The sequence below is a fragment of the Triticum dicoccoides genome, chromosome 2A (assembly GCF_002162155.2).
Source record: "Triticum dicoccoides isolate Atlit2015 ecotype Zavitan chromosome 2A, WEW_v2.0, whole genome shotgun sequence".
Lineage (NCBI taxonomy): Eukaryota > Viridiplantae > Streptophyta > Magnoliopsida > Poales > Poaceae > Triticum > Triticum dicoccoides.
In genome coordinates, this window is record NC_041382.1 from 296019681 (window position 1) to 296039612 (window position 19932).

Genomic DNA, 19932 nt, shown 5'->3' on the forward strand with positions numbered 1-19932 from the left:
GTATTTCCTTTTGAAGCATTGCACACTTGAAGAGTAGAATCATGGAGGTCTCCCCCTATATCTTGTAATTCATACACGCATTTGACATATCGCAGTGAAGAATTTGAAATGCATGATGAAATATGGTGACTAATGTAATTCAGCATGTGTGCATTAGCATATATGAGGAATAAGCATGAAGAAAAACATGTCAAAAGTATGAGAGCACCATCGGTTTAAGTTTACAACTTGATCCAATAAAGTCTCAGAAGAACGAGAGTTGTAAGTTAAAAAACGCCCATATAGAAAGACCCGCTTGAAGACTAACTCAAAATTCTCCCCCTTTGTCATCAAATGACCAAAAGGATTGAATATGAGGAATAACTCCCCTGAAGAATATCAAGTTGATGAAGGAGCGCCAGCGTTGTTGGGGTCGTCTGTCGTAGTAGGGCCTGCCGCAGTGTCGTCCAAGTCTTCATTCTCATCAGTGTCGCGTGATGAAGAATATGAGCTAGCCACCAGAGAAGGAAACTTGACCTTCTTGAATTTCTTCAGTGGAGGTGCAGACCAGTTAAATTCTTCCTTGAGACCCATTTTCTTGAGATCTTCTTCACCATACAGATGTGACAGAATGGCCCAGGTGCGACCGAAGACTTCATGGAGGTAGTAATGGTTTTTCTTCACTGCATTGTGTGTAGCAATCATGTTGTGAAGAAATGAACCAAACTAACGCTTAACCCATTTATGATTTTGATCCACCTTCTTGTGAAGACTAAGCAGAAGCTCACGATCAGTCATCACACGAGGAGCAGTGGCTTGAGGAGTAGACATGGGTGCATTGGCAGAGTCTTGTGTGGCAGAGTCATCATTGGCAGAATAAGAGGCAGCTTTGCGAAACTGACCATCCAATGGACGAATGCCTTCATCTATAACAGCTAATGCCTTCCCCTTTTCATCAACCGACGAATAGGTCTGCTTGAGGACTTCAATCGGGGGCAAGTAGCTAAGGTGATTCTGAAAATCAGCTTTGTAGTTGACTGAATACCTTGTCCTGAGGAATCTCATAATCCAAGGTGCATAATGCTTCTACTCAAATGGAGACAGTGCAACATTTGCCAGAGTCCTCAAGAAGAAATCGTGATAATTGACCGGAATGCCATGAACGATGTTGAATACCAGATTCTTCATGATGCCAACAATTTCCTCATCAGATGAGTCGTGGCCTTTGATAGGACTCATTGTCCTCGTAAGAATACGATAGACAGTTTTGGGCACATAAAGTAATTCCTTCACGAGGAATCTGGTTCGTGGGGCCTGACCTGGCTTCAAAGGTTTCATAAGAACCTGCATGTAGTGATTTGTAAGCTCAGGTTCACTGTCGATGCAACGAGCTTCTTCAAGGGGAGGACTGAGTGGTAAGGCACGGAGCAATTCAGTAGCTGGTGATGTGTAGTGAGTGTCCTCAGACATCCAGTCCAGCACCCATGAATTCACATCTTCAGAATCTCCTGTGATGTGCAGCGTCGCATAAAATTGAAGAATTAGTTCTTCATTCCAATCGCAGATGTCAGAGCAAAAATTTAACAGTCCAGCATCGTGAAGAACACTAAGGACTGGCACGAAGCACGGCAGAGATTCCATATCCACGTGAGGAATGTGCTCATGGTAGAAGATTTTCTCTTTGTTGAACAGCACTGAGGAATATAAATTTGCTTGACTAGCAGTCCAGAAACGCCTCTTCCTTATGCGAGCATAATAATATGGGTTGTAGTCTTCAAAGAATACGTGCTCGCCGAAGAAAGCATCAGCCTTGAACTTTTGCTTGCGTGAGAATGGATCCTTTAGCTTGGGCAGAGGAGTGTCAGTGAGTTGCATCACGACCTCAGGAATCGCAATCTCAGGTTCTTCGGGCTGAGGAATTTCTGGTTCCTCTTCAGTGGCAGTCTGCGTCTTCAGATGTTCAGCAGCAGCAGTTTCTTCAGCACTAGTGGCTAGAATTTCCTCACGTACAATGAAGTGGGGTGAGTTTCTTCAAAGCCCATTTGAACAGTTTGTGCAGGGGACTAAGGTACCTGCTGCAACGGTGTGAACATTGGAGAGTTTGGATGCTGAATTTCCCAGAATTCATCACTCATCACTGGTGTGGAGCAGCCAATGTCCACATCTTCATCTTCCATTTCTTCAACACCAGCCTCTTTAGCTGTGAACTGAGGCATAGGTGAGGAGATAACAGGTGTTGAAGGGATCGTATCCACTTCAATTTCTTCATCAATTTGCTCCGACGAAGCAGCAGAATGATTTTCTTCATCAGATCCGCTAGGGATCTCATATTCTTCATCGAAAGGAACAAGGTCCTTTGATGGCATGGTAGAGAGAGGAACAACATCAATGGGATTTTCAAACGAGCTGGTCAAAGGCTTCATCTTCTTTGGAGCTAAAGAATATGAAGTAGCTGATGCTTTCCTTTTCTTCACTGCTGCACGCTCTGCAACCTTGGTCTTCTTCACCACTAATCCAGATGGAAGGATCGGAGTTGGTGATGGCGCAGGAGGAGCAGAGGAATCTGGTTGATTTTCTTCAGGCACAACTGGTGCAGTTTCCCTGATTTCTTCAGTTTCTTCAGGCGCACCACTAGTGGATGCCCTGGCAATTTCTTCAGTGGCTGGAATGCAGTCATCAGCCCTGGAACTCACATTTTCTTCAGCAGCCTGATTTTCATCATCGGTGCTGGCATGTTCTTCAGTCGGCTGAGCAGATGCTTCCGCCTGAGGAATTTCCTGTTGCGTTGGGGCAGCAACATTGGAAGTGAAGTTATCAGCAAGTCTTACAAAACGAACCTTGGCTCCAAGCCAATCAGCATGGTATGCGTCAAATTCATCACTGAGTTTCTTGATCTCGGTTTGAATAGTGACAAGTTCTTCAGTTGTCATAGAGACAACTTTTTTCTTCAGATAGCGCTCCTTCTTGTACTGCGCTTTCTTGATCTGCCTGGCCTTCTCAAATTTCCATTTTTCTTCTTGAATGAAGTGGGTCAGCATGTGACTTTGGCCAGGAGTCAGCTTGAAATCAGGCATGGGAGTGTTGGGGTCCTTGTGCCAAACATCAATGTATTCGAGGATCAACTTGGGATCCAAAAGCAGTGGCACATTTGTTCCCTTGGCTCTAGCATCCCTGACTTGCCTATCTCTGATGATTTTAGCAAGTTCATCATCATCAGCTTCGTCTTCTTCAGACGGCACTTGGAAGGCGACTTGCTTCTTCTGAGGACTAGGGCGAGGACCTCGTTCAGTAGTGGCCTTTGTCTTCAGTAGAGAGGGTCTCGTTGAGGAATTTGGTGCAACTGAGGAACTAGCTGAAGCTCCTGAGGCAATTGAGACGCCTGTGGTCCTTTGACACGTGGTGAGATGCACAGGTGCAGAGGACTTTGTCGGAGTAGCCAAAGACTTTGGCGGAGGAGCTGAGGAATTTGGAGGAGCAGGAGCAGCATGAGGAATTGGCCGTGAGGGCTCTGAGGATTCTAGCCGTGAGGGCATTGCTGAGGAACTTGGCCTTGAGGGCACTGTTGGTGAAGCACTTGGCTTGCACGCAAGCTTCTTTGACATAGCCTTCTTCGGCTTGACAGCCGAGGCCTCAGCAGAGGCAGAAGCAGCAGCAGAGTCTTCATTGAATTTCCTCACTGCTTCTCTGGCTTGCTTAGCCAACTTGGCTTGGCGCTTGGCCCATTCATCAGGATAGTCCTCACCGTGCTTGAGGCTGGTGGGATCTGCTTCTTGGCCAGGTGCCAATGGAGGTCTTGTGCATGTAGGATTGAGTGCGGATTTCTTCATGTACTTGGGAGTAACATACCTGTACTCCCTCCACTCTCTTGCCCATCTCCTTTCTATCCTCTGTATGCGCACCTTGCGCTGATTTTTGTCCTCTTTTCCAAACTTGGCCTCATCAGGAGTGCAGTAATCCTTGTAAATGTCATCAGGGATTTCAAATGTTGTGTTGACCTCAGCCCTCTTTCCTCCTTTATGTGGCTTCTTACCGTTAGCCATTTTCTTCAGTTGAGGAATTTGAACAATTGAATTATCTGAAGAAGTATGCAACTTTTCTTTGAGGAATGCTGCAAATGAGTTAAGTTGATGAGAACCTAGTGATTCAGCAGCTGACATGAGTACCTGTGAATAGAGTATAGTTGCGAGAAATTTGGAGAGGTCATATGCATTCTCAGAAGGTTTTGTAAAAAGAACAAGTTTGAGGAATTTGACCAGATAAGTCTAGAAGAATTTCACTAAGCGTTCTTTGTCTTAGGTTCCAGAGATGTGTAGATCAAAAATACACACATTTGAGGAATCTTAAAGAAAAACATAGCTTAGAGAAACGAATCAAGAACAGATGATATGGGAGGTGTTTTAGTATGTGAAGATATGAAGAAAAACACCTTTGAAGATTTTGTAGATAATCATTCGAATCAACGAGGGCATTAAAAGTAACTTTTAATTACCCTGGATGAAGAACACGATGAACAGTGAGGTGGAGAGGTGAAGTTCGTCTGTGTAGATCTTCCACGCCCTAACTCGGCGGAGGAAGACGGCTACGGCGGCGGCGGAGTGAAGATTTCCGCGGCCGGCGCAAGTACGGCGGCGACGAGGTCGAGGCAGTGAAGCTCTTCCTCACCGGCGACGATGAAGTAGCGGCGGCGCTAGGGTTTGAGAAGCTCGAGCTACAGAGAGGTCGAGCGGAGTAAAAGAAGTGAGGAAGGGGAAGAGGGGTATTTATAGCCACGGTGAAAAACTGTTCGCCCGAAGAAATTGGACGAACGTGCCCCTGACCCTTCTCATTCACTTGACATATGTCACCCACGTACTGAGAGGTGGAGATCATGTGCAATCGTGGGTGAAAGGATAAGTGTATCATGGGATGCGGAACGGTTTGAGCAGCAAAGCCGAAAATTTAGATAAGATAGGTTTTAAAGTTCCATTCGCAATTTCTTCAGCTGACAAGGACACATTGAAGATTTTGAACGAGTTTCAAATAGAACGCACATGAAGAATTTGTGAACAGATTGGGTTGAGTATAGCATAGAGGGGGAAAGGGTCCGATCACATTCACTTAGCAGAAAAACCAACTTGAAGAATTAGCAATAAGTGAATGTTGTAGAGGACATAAACTCATATATATATATATATATATATATATATATATATATATATATATATATATAGCCAATGAAGAAAAATGACGGAAACAGTGAAGACAATGCAAAGTTGAAGATTATGAACAACTGAGGAATTTCAACTTTTGGTGGTGGCGTGACCCATCGTATAAGAACGATGATTTCAGCAAACCGCATACAATTATCGTAGGGTTCTGAGAATCAATTCTTCGTTAATTGCTTCACACTTAGAGTGTTATTCTTCATTGATTGAAGAAAAATGTTTCTTCATGTGTTGCACATCTAAGTCATCAATTTTGCATAAGTGTTAGGATGAGTGTCCTTTTCAAAGAACATTCAAAGATTCTAGGATATTTAGCTCACACTGCAACTTGCTAAATCTCTTCTCATCCAAGGGCTTTGTGAAGATATCGGCTAGCTGTTCTTCAGTCTTCACATGCTCAATAGAAATGTCGCCCTTCAACACATGATCACGAAGAAAATGATGACGAATCTGAATGTGCTTAGTCTTCGAGTGCTGAACTAGGTTGTGAGCAATCTTGATGGCACTCTCATTGTCACAGAAGAGAGGCACATTCTTCATGTTGACGCCGTAGTCCTTGAGAGTTTGCTTCATCCATAGTAATTGAGCACATCAAGAACCAGCGGCAATGTACTCAGCTTCAGCAGTAGACAGTGATACGCAGTTCTGTTTCTTCGAGGACCAACAGACCAAAGATCGTCTGAGGAATTGACATGTACCAGATGTTGACTTGCGGTCCACATGATCACCAGCATAGTCAGAGTCAGAGTATCCAATGAGATCAAAAGCCGAGCCCTTGGGGTACCATAATCCAAGTGTTGGTGTGTGAGCTAGATATCGAAGAATATGCTTCATAGCCTTATGGTGTGATTCCTTCGGTGTAGCTTGAAATCGGGCACACATGCAAACACTAAGCATTACATCTGACCTAGATGCACATAAGTACAATAAAGAGCCAATCATGGAGGGTATACCTTATGATCGAAGTCGATACCATTTTCATCGGTGCACAGATGGCCATTTGTGGGCATAGGAATTTTGACACCTTTGCAATCTCGCATGCCGAATTTCCTCAGTACATCCTTGAGGTATTTCTCCTGAGATATGAATATGTCATTGCGTTGTTGACGAATTTGAAGACCCGTGTGTAGCCTTGAGCTATGAGCCGTGTCTTATTCCTCACCACAAGGCCATTTTCATCTTGCTTGTTGCGGTAGATCCACTTTGTGCCAATGATATTGTGCTTGCGAGGATCTGGACATTTGACCAGTTCCCAGACATTGTTGAGCTCGAACTGATGTAATTCTTCTTGCATGGCCTGAATCCACTCAGGCTCCATAAATGCTTCATCTACCTTAGTGGGCTCTGTGATAGAGACAAAAGCATAGTGCCCACAAAAGTTAGATAAATGTGAAGCTTTTGAGCGCCCGGTGCTTTGATGTCATTGATAATCTTTTCAACTTGCACTTCTTTTGCAATGAGAGGATGAGCTGGTTGTCGTTGAGGAATTTGATCAGCATTCTCTTCAGCACCATTTTCTTCAATATTTTCTTCAGGTGCATTAGCTCGACGTTCTTCATGTTCTGGAATCAATTCTTAAGCAGATTCTTTAGTAGGAATGACATCCTCAGTAGCCTTGAACTTGATAGTTTCCTCATGTGCTGGTTCATCTATCACAGTAGGTACGTGCTCTCTTTGTGAGCCATTAGTTTCATCGAACCGCACATCTACAGTTTCAACAACCTTGTGAAGAACGTTGTTGAAGACTCTGTAGGTGTGCAAGTCCTTTCCATAACCAAGCATAAAACCTTCATGTGCTTTTGGTGCAAATTTTGAGTTGTGATGAGGATATCTAATCCAACATTTAGCACTGAAGACTTTGAAATAACTTACATTGGGTTTCTTATCAGTGAGGAGTTCATAGGCAGTCTTCTTGAAGAATTTCTGAAGATATACTCTGTTGATGATGTGGCACGCAGTATCAATTGCCTCAATCCAGAACCGACGAGGCGTTTTTTATTCATCAAGCATAGTGCGAGCCATCTCAGCAAGAGTCCTGTTCTTGCGCTCCACGACGCTGTTCTGCTGAGGAGTATAAGGAGCAGATAACTCATGAGTAATACCAAGTTCATCAAGATAGTCATCTAGACCAGAATTCTTGAACTCAGTTCCATTCTCACTTCTGATGTGCTTGATCTTCACACCAAAGTTGGTTGAGGCCCTCAAGGAAAATCGTTTGAAGACTTCCTGCACTTCATGTTTGTAAGTAACAATGTGTACCCATGTGTTTCAAGAGTAATCATCAACAATAACAAAGCCATATTGAGATGCATCATTTGAAACAGCAGAATAATGATTAGGACCGAAGAGATCCATGTGAAGCAATTCAAATGGACGAGTAGTGGTCATGATAGTCTTCGCTGGATGCTTAGCCTTTGTCATATTCCCAGCTTCACAGGCTCCGCATAGGTGATCCTTGAGGAATTTGACATTCTCGATGCCGATGACATGCTTCTTCTTTACAAGCGTGTGCAAATTCCTCGTGCCTGCATGACCAAGTCGTTGATGCCAGAGCCAGCCTTCTGAAGCTTTTGCAAGTAGGCACACGACTGGTTGTGGTCCTACAGAGAAATCAACAATATACATGTCTCCTCTCCTAAAGCCTTCAAAGACTTTGGAATTGTCAGCTTCCATAACCACAACATAGCGGTACTTGCCAAAGACAACAACCATATCGATATCGCAAAGCATTGAGATAGACACAAGGTTGTATCCTAGGGACTCGACAAGCATGACTTTGTCCATGTGTCGATCCTTTGTGATCGCAACCTTAACTAGACCCAATACCTCACTTTTGCCTTTGTCGGCAAAGATGATATGCTTCAGATGCGACGGAGTTCATGGAGCATCCATCAATAGATTCTTGTCACCAGTCATGTGATTTGTACATCCACTATCGAGGACCCACTCAGTGGCTTTGGGTTGATCATCCTGCAGATGAATTAGTGCAACTTACGAACTCATATACTTCTCAGTGAAGAATATGACATCAATTCATCAGATCAATTTCATCAAGGAACGGAACAGATAAAGCAGTATGAGGACGTGAGAAATGAAAGTTCATTTCTTCATGATTAGCCTGCGTCCTTTCAGACATGCTTAGGTCTCCAGTAAATTCTTCAGACGATTACGTACATCTGGAGACCTGACCATGTAGAAGAGATTAGTTATTTTTCTTCACCACCCACATCTGAAGGGGTGGCAAAGAGTTCATCATTCCGTGAGCTCCATATGAGAAGGATGGCATAGAAGCCAGTCCATTTTGTTTCACATAAGAGGGGTTAGAGTAAGCATAAGAGTAAGCAGAGAAATTCTTCGAGGACTTATGAACATAATGATTTGAAGAATAATGTACATATCCATGATCCTTAGATCTTCCCTGCGAAACAGACGGGTTAGCACGATGATGTTCATATGAGGACTTTGATCCTTTTGAGGAATATGATCCATGTGAGGACTTTGGTCCATATGAGGACTTGGATCCATATGAAGAATTTGGTCCATATGCAGAATTTGATATGGGGTTCCTATTCTTCACAGGTGGCGACATGATGACATTCACCTGAATATTTTCAAGGCATCTTTTGGGAACCCATATTTTCTTCATAGGGGGGTCGTTCCTGCAGTTAGTGCCAACATATCTAGCAAATACTTCACCATTCTAATTTTTGAACAGTTTATAGTTGGAGTCAAATGACTCATCATCAGAACAAGGAGATTCACATGCAAATCCAGATAAATTAGATGGATCAACTGGAGGTCCCTTTGCAGGAAGCCATGTAGTTTTGGGGTACTGCTCAGGCTTCCAATATGTACCATCAGCATTGAGTTTCCTCTCAAAGGAAATACCCTCTTTCCTAGGGTTCCTGTTGAGCATCTGCTTTTTAAGCACATCATAAAGAGTGTGATGCCCTTTGAGGCTTTTGTACATGCCTGTCATGTACAATTCCTTCAGCCCTACATCGTCAGTGATACTTGCAATGTCCTCAGATGTGGAATTAGTGATAGTAGAGGCATGTGAAGAATTTGAAACATTAGCAGCATTTGAACATTCATGTGAAGAATTAGCAGATTCACGTTCAATGCACTTCAAGCATGGAGGAACAAATTCTTTCTGAGAAGCGCTGATTTGTTGAGCAAGTAATGAATCGCTCTCCTTCTGAAGATCTTCATAACTCACTCTTAGCTTTTCAAGGTCTTGCTTTCTTTGAAGAAATTCATAAGAAAGCTTCTGATGATCAGATAAGAGGGTGTTATGATGATCTTGAAGGGTGTCATACTTACTATGAAGTCTTTGAAGACTTTCAGCCAAAGCTTTTGATTGATCCATTTCTTCACCCAACATATCATCGCTCTTATTTAGCATGTATTGAACTTTTTCCAAAGCTCTTTGTTGTTTAGTGGCAAGGGCAGCAAGTTTGACATAGTTGGGTCCAAATTCATCACCAGATTCATCATCACTAGACTCGGATAGGTAGCATTCAGTTACCTTAGCATCTTTTGCCGTAAGGCATGATGCAGAAGATGATGATTCTGGTTTGAATGTCATCGCTTTGAGAGATTCCTTGAAGTCCTCAAACCAAGAATCATGATAGGTACGATGACCTTCATAGACCTAAGAGAGACGGTCCCAGATAAGCTTCGCATTATCGAGATGCATGATATTCCTAAACTGATTTTGAGACAGATAGGAGCAGATGACGTCCTTCGACGTGAGGTTGAGAAGAGTGTACTTGCGAATGTCATCTGCTTCCGCCATCTTGCACAGATCGGTCAGACCAATCTCAGTGACGATCCACAGCTCGCTGTTCATCGCCATGAGGCGTTTCTTCATCAGGGCCTTCCACTTGGGATACTCGTGACCGTCAAAGATGGGGCATGTCACTTTCTTCATACATGCGGTTGACATAACTAAAACTCGAGACGGTTAAACCAAAATCACACAGAACAAGGGAGTACCTTGCTGTGATACCAATTGAAAGTGCGTTATATCGACTAGAGGGGGGTGAATAGGTGTTCTTTATGAAATTCTTCACTGAGGAATTTCTCGGTGAGGAAATTCCTTGGCGAAGAACTACTAGCAGCGGAATAAGTACTCAAAAGTAAACATAACAAAACACAAGCATAGTCATCATGATGAAATGAAGACAAGCACAGAGTACAGGAAGCGTAAGCACATGATAACACAGGATGAAGACAAACAGACTGAAGAGATTGAACTGATTGAGAAAATCTTCAGTCAAAGTCTTCAAGCACAGATATGAACAAGCACATAGCACAGTTATGAGGAAATGAAAGAGTTGAGGAAATAGAACCAGTAAGCTTGGTGAAGACAATGATTTGGTAGACCAGTTCCAACTGCTGCCTCAGTTGTACGTCTGGTTGGAGCGGCTGAGTATTTAAACTCGAGGACACCCAGTCCTGAACACGCAGCTCAGGACACCAAGTCCTCACCGTATTCTCCTTGAGCTAAGGTCACACAGACCTCGCCCAATCACTCGTGGTAATTCTTCAGGCGACTTCCAAACCTTCACAAACTTGGTCACTCGGTGATCCACAATTCCTGTTGGATGCTCTAGACCATGATGCCTAACCGTCTGGAAGAAGCACAGTCTTCAAAGGTAACAAGCGTCGGATCCACGCAGGATCAATCTCTTCAGTGATGCTCAATCACTTGGGGTTTGTAGGTGTTTGGGTTTGGGTTTTTCCTCACTTGATGATTTTCCCTCAAAGTCCTCGGAGGATGGGTTGCTCTCAAATGACAAGTGTCAGTTTCTCTCGGAGCAGCCAACCAGCTAGTGGTTGTAGGGGGCGGCTATTTATAGCCTAGGGAGCAGCCCGAGATGATAAGATATAAATGCCCTTCAATGATATGACCGTTAGGTGGATAGATATTTTGGGACAGCTGGCGCATAGCACAACAACGGTCGGAATTTTGACTAGCAAAATCCTCAGGGCTATCATGTTCCTCACTGTGTAGGCAATCCGCACTGGCGAATTCCTAACTCCTTAGTCAGAACAAATTCCTCAAAGACCAGAAGAACTTCGTCTCTGTCACTGAAGAATATGACTGGACTGTATGAGATTTCCAATTGCTTCATTCGAACGGATTGGTAGGTGTAGGATTTTGAGTTGAGCATCACATGGAAATTTTTCCTTAGTATTTCCTCGACCCCCTTTAACAGTATGGTGTTTCCTATGGCTCAAGAAAGAGAAAATGAAACTGCGAAAACAAAAGTCTTCACGCTTCATGTTCCTCGAATGAATACCAAGTCTTCAAGGTCACACCAATTTCTTCACTTTCAAAGTCTTCAGAAAGTCTTCAGAAATCCAAAGTCTTTAGTCGAAGAACTTCATTTTTAGGGGTCGACTTTCTCTGTAAAAATCAAACTCCTCATAGACTTATAGACATGTGTACACTCACAAACGCATTTGTCCCCTAACCTATAAGTCTTCAATACACCAAAATCACTAAGGGGCACTAGATGCACTTACACATAGCAGAAAATATATATCATTGGTGTTGATAACGCGATGTGAATCCACAGAAGGTTGAGGTGACTGTAGCGGGTTATAAATGATCCGCATGAGCCATGTTAGCAACCCAGCCAATAGTTCCTTCCAACTGGTTGTTTGAAGTTAACCACACAGTAGTGGCGGCGACTTGTACGCACGCCCATTGAACCATCCAGTGCAGACGACGGCTGATAGTATATGATAATTTGCTCCAGAGTTATTAGAAGAAAAGTGGGCTACCCAAGTAGTGACTTGCTCATACTCAATAAACAGCTCACGCAGACAAGGCACAGCTCCAGTGTGTTGATATACACTGAACCGCAGACGCAGACGGTAAAAACAACTGCAGTATTAGAGGCAGTATATGGATGCGAGCAAGTCGCTACCACTCTTGCAGTGATCAAATGTCCTGCATCAACAATATCATAAACCGGAGTAATTGTTCTCAAAAGAAAAGGTTGATACGTGCTATTTAAAATAGTCTGGACAGATATCACCTAATGTATTTGAACCTTATGATCCTCAACAGTGTCCGTCAGTTGACCCGGCACGTTGAATAGGCCAGACCGCAAGGGGCTTGGCCTTGTACACCGAACAACAGTAGTAGTGAGAGGAGCGCCCATGAGAAATTCTTCTGAATGTACACCCTCATGTGTATGAAAACTCTGCACCACAACTGAACACACAGTTGCAGAGGGGCGTTAGCGGTTCAGAGCTGAGGCCGTTACGACATCCACACGTGGTATAGGCGAGCGTGGAGGCGAGTCCAGGTCACGGCGGCAGTGACTGCTCAAGCCGGCGACTTGTAGCCCGAGCCATGGCGGCTCAGAGGCAGGGGGACTTAAGGCCGCGAGGTGAGAGCGATGGCGGCTCGCGGTGATGGTCAGGCCCGCGGTGCCAAAGATGTCTTTGCAGTGGACAACTGTCCTGCATATCACAATATACAAATCAAAGTAATTGTTCTTTGATGAAAACAATATGTACTAAAATTAGATAGAAAAAATAGCACCTGATATATTGTGTCAGATGAACATGGATGCTGATTCTGAATAATACCGAACGCAGCTCCACGTGACCTCTCCTCCTTTGTCTCTTTCTTTTCTTTGTCTTGATATGATGAAGACACGGCGGTGGCCCTTGATCTCCATGTATACGTAGTATTAATAGTAACGCACTTGCAACACCAATGCTTTGCGGTAAGCCTTCGGGTGCACTCTGTGTAAAGGAGACGGCGGCGTGTGTCATGGCTGTTGACCACACCGACTTAACGCACGGCAGTAGGGGCAGCGGCTCAGTGACTCCAGCGTGGCGTGGGCGGCTTAATACGATTTGAAGACGGGGCCACTCAGTTGAGAAGGAAATGAGGCGACTCGAAGCGGGTGCAAAGTGGGCAAGGGTGGCGGTTCGCCGCCGAGGCTGAGCCGGCAAAGGCCTTTGGACGACAGCTGCTCAACCCGAGGTCGAGCGGAAGCGGCTCGGCAGCGCCGGATCCCAGCAAATACAGAGCAACAGCAGCTCAACACACGGCGACTTACAACATCAGTAACAGCAGTAGCTGGGCGGCTCAACAGCGGATAGCTCGGGGCAGGAACAAGATGTAGCAAGGGCGGCTTGTAGGTGGCTCCGTGGAGATGGAGCCAAACGGCAGTGTCTACTTGGCGCGCCGGCGGCTCGGCGTACCAGCGCGGCCGATAAGTGGAAGCAGGCGGCTTGGAGGTGCACCGGCGTGGGCGGATGTCAGGACCCCGATTCTAAGTCACACCGATCTATCCTCTAACACCTCATATCACTTTGCGGCCTCACGCATGGTATTCCCACGGGTGTCGCCTTACCATGGCCCGGGACCGTTTGCGCCTTTTGTCTCACGTATATGATAGAGAACCCGGGCCGACATGACTAGTCGTGAACCCAAAGTGGCACTAACTTATGGGGACATGCATACATGAATCAACATCGAGCATGTTGGTCAGTAGCGTGCGAGTCCGGGTTGTTGCACTGGGCTAACAGGACTCCGGGAACCCGGGCAGTAGCAGGCCAGGCAGGACTCTGGATGTCACCGCGTGACATTTCCCCGAAGGGACAGACATAGGGACAAAGTGAATCACATGCCGGCCAGTCAAGGGTTCCGGAGCAGTAGTGCTGGGCTAGCAGGACTCCGGTGAAATGGGCTGTAGCAGACTACTATGGCTCATGGAAGCACAAGACTACATTTCCCCATAAGAGAGGATACCAAGGATAAACAACTAGGTTGTCGTATCCCACACATACCAAGAATTTCAATCATACACACAATATGCTCGATATGTGTAAATACAACATGGCATCACAACATAACTCTATGACTTAGGAATTTATTCATTAGGCTCCGAGGAGCCAAGCATTACAAACATGGGTCTCATGACCCGAACATACAGAGCGTATAAACAACAAGCACATGCAGAAGCTTAACTTGTTTGAGTACAGACAACTACAAATGAAGAAGGCTGAGAAGCCTGACTATCTACAAGACCCTGCCGAGGGCACAAGATTGTAGCTGAGGTAACAAGCTAAACATCGAAGTCCACACAGATCTACTAGCGAGACTGACGTCTCTCTGCAAAAACATAAAATAGGCAAACGTGAGTACAAATGTACCCAGCAAGACTTACATCAGAACTAACTACATATGCATCGGTATCAACAAAGGGGGTAGTGGAGTTTAACTGCAGCAAGCCAGCTTTGACTCAGTGGCTAAGCTGAACTACGACTGCAAGCAACTCCTTTGAGGTGGCGCACACGAGTCCACATATTCACCAACCAATACACCAATATGAATCCTCTTCCGTCTCCCTACGAGAAGGCCATCCATAGCACTCACGCTTATCTTGCAAGTTTTAGGGTAACCACTTTCACTTGTCTATGAACTGTTATAGGCGACCCAGAAGTCCTTTACCGTGGACACGGCTATTCGAATAGATCATTTATAACCCTACAGGGGTGTACTTCTTCACACATGTTTCCACCACTTAGCGTATGCACATGACATGTGCTCGGCAGACTTCAAGCGAAAGCCGATGTGGGTGTAGACCACGACCTACCTAAACACTCAAGTCTCTAGTCCAGGTTTATCGCCTATCCAGGTTCCATCCGCAGGGAGTCCAGCCGAGGTTTCCACATACGGCCCCGAACGATGTGTACGGGGTTCCCCGACACGAAACGGGTTCCCGGCATACCCGGCCACGTGCCTACCGCATCACAGCCCACCCCTCGGGTCAGCGCTGCGCATGGCCTCCAGCATACTACAAACACCAGAAACTACTTGCAACTCCTGGACAGAGGACAAGGGTGGTTAAGAAGTCGAGCAGGGTCATATTACAGGGCCCAACATGTGGTAGTAGCTATTCATGGATCATAAACACAGAACTCAGTTCCTAAGGATGGCTTCAGTGAGACAACCCACCATGTACTCCTACATGGCCTCTCACCGCTACCTTTACCAAATCGTGTTCACACACTTAGCTCACACATAGTAGGACATGTTCATCACCATTCCAATTCATCCCCGATGAATCAGACCTGACTCAACTCCAAGCAGTAGCAGGCATGACAAACAAGCATGAATGAGTAGGCACATCAGGCCTCAAACAACTCCTACTCATGCTAGTGGGTTTCATGTATTTACTGTGGCAATGACAGGTCATGCAGAGGAAAGGGGTTCAACTACCGCAGCATGTAACAGTTGAGTTGTTGTTTTCCTAATGCAGTAAAAGAGAGCAGGAGCGAGTGAGTGGGATTGTATCGGAATGAACAAGGGGGTTTTGCTTGCCTGATGGAGTGGTAGTAGGATATTGTCGTTCAGTTAGATAATCGAGGGTATCCTCGGAGGCACAACCTACCACGAAAGATACATCTAACACAATCAACACATGATGATATGCAACAATATGATGCATGTTATGACATGGCAATATGAATGTGTTTTGGGCTAATGCAAGCTAGAACAGATTGAAATGAGTCCATTTGAACCAAAGATTCAAATGCAAACCCATTTTATGAAGTCATATTAGTGCATTAACTTGTTTCACCTCAACAGCAAGGTTATAGTGTTCTAACATGCATGAAACCAGTACAGATGGAAAGATTGGATTTTTCCAATCATTTTTCATATATAAATTATTTGATTTGGAGCTACGGTTGACTTACTATGATTTTTAGAAGTTTAGGAAATTTTCTGAATTTCCTAATTATTTAGAAATAAACTAATTCCAAAAAATGCATTACTGCGTCAGCACTACGTTAGCATGACGCAACGGGGCAGCCCAGATCAAACTGGCCAGTGGGGCCCGCGTGTAGTGGCTAACTAAACTAACCTAGTTTAATTAGCACTAAGGTTAAACTAATTAGGTTAAAACCTAAACTAGATTAATTAGTCGGTCGGGGCCCGCATGTCATAGACCCAGGGGAGGTCAAATCCCCTAGTCAACCAAGGCTAAACCACCAGCGGTCAAAGCAGTCAACCCGCCGGTGTTTAGCCGCCAGCGAGGCCGAACGCGGCGGAGGCATCGGGAATCGCCCACAGGCGACCATTTGCGCGACGGAGAGGATCTACGTGACGAGGAGACTCGTCCGCGTCCAGTGGTGCTCACGGCAGCAGCTCTGGTGGCCTAAAACGACGGAGGCGGCGACTTGCGTGGCGGCCGTAGTTTGGGCGTCGAGCGAATCGGTGTTGCAGGGAACGGCAGGAGCCACGAGTGGTCGCGGTCGACTCCTGGGAACGTGCTGAGCAAGGTGGCACGCTCGGTTATGGCTCTAGGTGACAGTGGCCACAGCGGTGACATGGACGGCGGCTGGAAGCTCACGGCTTCGGCGATTGGCGTGGCTAGGGCAAGCAAAAACGCGCAGGGAAAGAGGGGAAATGAAGAGGAGCTCACGGCGGAGTCGATGGTGGTCTTGGCGAGCTCGGGAGGGGCTGACAACGATGGGAGGTCGCCGACGATCTCGGGGCAGAGGCGGCGAAGATGGCAGTGCAGAGGGTGATGCAGAGGGTTCGGCATCGCGCGAGTTGACGAAGAGGCGCGGGGAATGGAGGCGGAGCTCCTAGGCATGTCCAGGGGCGAGGAGGAGGCAGTGGCCACAGTGGTGCTTGTCGGCGGCGACGGTGGCGCTCGGACCATGCGAAAGAGAGGGAGAGCAGAGGAGGGGAGAAGCACGGGAGAGAGTGAGACAGCGGTCGGGTCTGTGTGGCATCCCGAGGGAGGCCCAAGGGGACGAGGGGGAAGCGGCAGGAAGCAGGAGGTGGCCGGGGCGCGTGGGCGCGCACAGCGGCCACACGCCTCCTGTCCTACTGGCTAGAGGTGGAAGATGACTGACAGTGGCGCTGGGCTGGCCAGGTGGGCTGCGCCAGCTAGGTGGCCAGGAGAGTCTCTGCTCTTTCCTTTTTCATTCTCTTTTCTAATTCTGACATTTGTTTCTGGACTTAGTAAAAATGGCTAAGAACTTTCAGAAATCATCAAACTACTCATGCCCACTATGTAGAATATATCCAACAGGAAAAATTTTGGTTTAAGATTATTTGGACATTAAAAATATTTTATTACATTTAAATGCCCAAATGCAAATAGAGTATGATTTAATTCAGAGCCCAAATATGTCATGGAAAAATGTGCATCACCTCTGGTTACTGTTTCCAGCATTTTCCAAAAATGATGAACATTTTTGAAAGCCATTTGGATTTACTGAAAATATTTTAGTTGAACCTAGTGAATTCCTTTGATGATAGGGTTTAGGCAATCCCCATTTCAAGTTTCTTTCAAACTTAAACATGATGCACACAAGAAGGGCTAGCCTAGTGCATACTAGAACTAGGGATGTGACAACTCACCCCTACGAAACAAGAATCTCGTCCCGAGATTCAAGTCGTGAGGTAAGAAGACATAGGGGTCACAAAGCTAACACGATCTTCATGATTCGATCTGCCCTTCTCGAAGATGTTGATTCATTTCTCCAATTGATCTTGACGGCTTTGCTTTTGAAATCTTCTTCCAACACGGTGACGACAGAAGGAAACTCTACAAGAATCGATCTTCTTGAGGATGGAGCAACTCAAAATCAACTCATGAAGTGAGACGTTGGAAACATCTCTTGAGATGAGGCACAAAACACACATCAAGACAGATGGACAGAAACTGATAACAAGGTTCAATTTGGTAGGCAACATTTCCACGCTTAAGCAGATGGTGGATGCGTTTCAAGTAGCGAGGAGTTAAGTTGCCCTTCATGTCAAACGGGGCACCTTACAGGATGTGACTCGTAGAGCTATTCCCTTAAGTGGCAAAAAGAATTACTTTTTCTCCATAGATCATTGAAACTCTTTATACCAGCCTGAGGCAATTCTTAATGGATCGTTTGAAGGAGTTTGAAAGAATGACATACTCGGGCTAGGGTGGACGATGTGGACTACCTTGTTGAAGACAACGTAATGGATGATTTTTCTTATCATCGGAAATGGATGGGACCCATGGTATGTCCACTTTTGAAGATGATCTTGGACAACAACTGCCGAGAAGGATAGCCCATGGGAAATTGGCACAATGGCGGTGCAAGCTGGGAACAAAATGCAATTGTTGGAATGTTCCAACCATCTTATCTACTTGAGATTCAGATCTGGTTGGTAATAGGATATTCCAGACTCATCAAGTCTAGAAAGAAAATGGAAGTTTGCAACACAAATCGACGAGATGGCATTGCGAGATTCTGGAGGAATGAACTACGATAGGAAGCTCCAAAACATTAGCTGGTTCTGCTACAAACCTATGAACACGATGTCCAAGACAAGCATGCCCACGTAGTAGTCTTATAATAAAACACTACCGAGTTCGGTGGGGAACCATCAACGAGGATATCGAAGTCCTTTCATAAGGCATGCTCTTAAGAAGGAACTTCTTCTCCTGGAACAAATTAGTCAGTGGCTCGGTGTACTAGGAGATACAAATGGAATGGAGGTAGCGAGCCTGTCAAACCATAGCATACTTCGCACATGCATGACGGACTTGGGATGGTACCTGAGGAAACAAAAACAACCTTTCTCGAACTCACGGCGGCAACTTGCATCGATTGCACGTGAACTTAGAGGAGGTCACTACTTTCATCCAAACATAATCTACATGAACGGGGCATGAAGAAAATGCTTACATAAGTTTTCAACACTAGCTGGATGTGAAACACGAACAATGGGGAAGACAAAATGTTGCTGATGGGCTCAACAGCAACTCATCGGAATATCCATATCACTGGAATTCCACAATTATGTGAACAAGGTGATAGCATTGGTCAGACCCAAAAGATATAATTGTGTATGCTCGAAGAAACAACCACGAGTAAGACAACATTATGAATATCATTGGTTCTGATTTGATTTGAGGATAGCCCATACTCGAATCAAAGATTGGATAAGATGCTAGGTCCATTAACTGATCACGAGGGTCAATTGATGAAAACACCATCTTTCTTTAACACACATACAAGATATCCCTTAAAATGAACTAAGTCGGACAAGCTTTTATCTTCCAACTCTCCAAGTTGTTGTTTAGCTTAACCAACTAGCTCAGGGGTATCCAACACAGATTCTTGGAGAAGGGGTGGTTTATAAGAAACCAACTTGATCACGAACTCAACATAGCGGTCAGGTGACAACCTGGTTATACTTCCGAGAGGATATACGGAAAATCACGAACCACCGATATGTCACTAAGCTCGAGAACAATCTTGCTTTTAGGGGCAAGACAATATGATCAAATAAGCAAGGATTGACACTATCCTAGCTCATTGATCGAAAAGTGCGCCGGAAATAAGGACTAGGTAGCACAATAAACCTTAGGGTGATGGTTCAATAATCAACACGCTAAGGATAAGATTATTGTCCATTAACTACCAAGCAACACAGTTGCTAGGAGTATTGATTTCACACATCACAACACTTGTCGGCATTCCTGTTGCGACAACACGACACCGAGGAATGAATAATGATGGCGAGAAGTATCACTGCGTCAAGAATTCATAAGGGAAGGTGCAATTCTCATGACATTCCTGACATAAAGTGGGTAATACTTCAAGGTAGAACAGACTAAAAGCTTGATTACATTTGATCTTTGGAATACAACTACTTTAACCCAATCCCAAATATGGATGAGGTACTAGAGTTTGTTTCTCCTAGTCA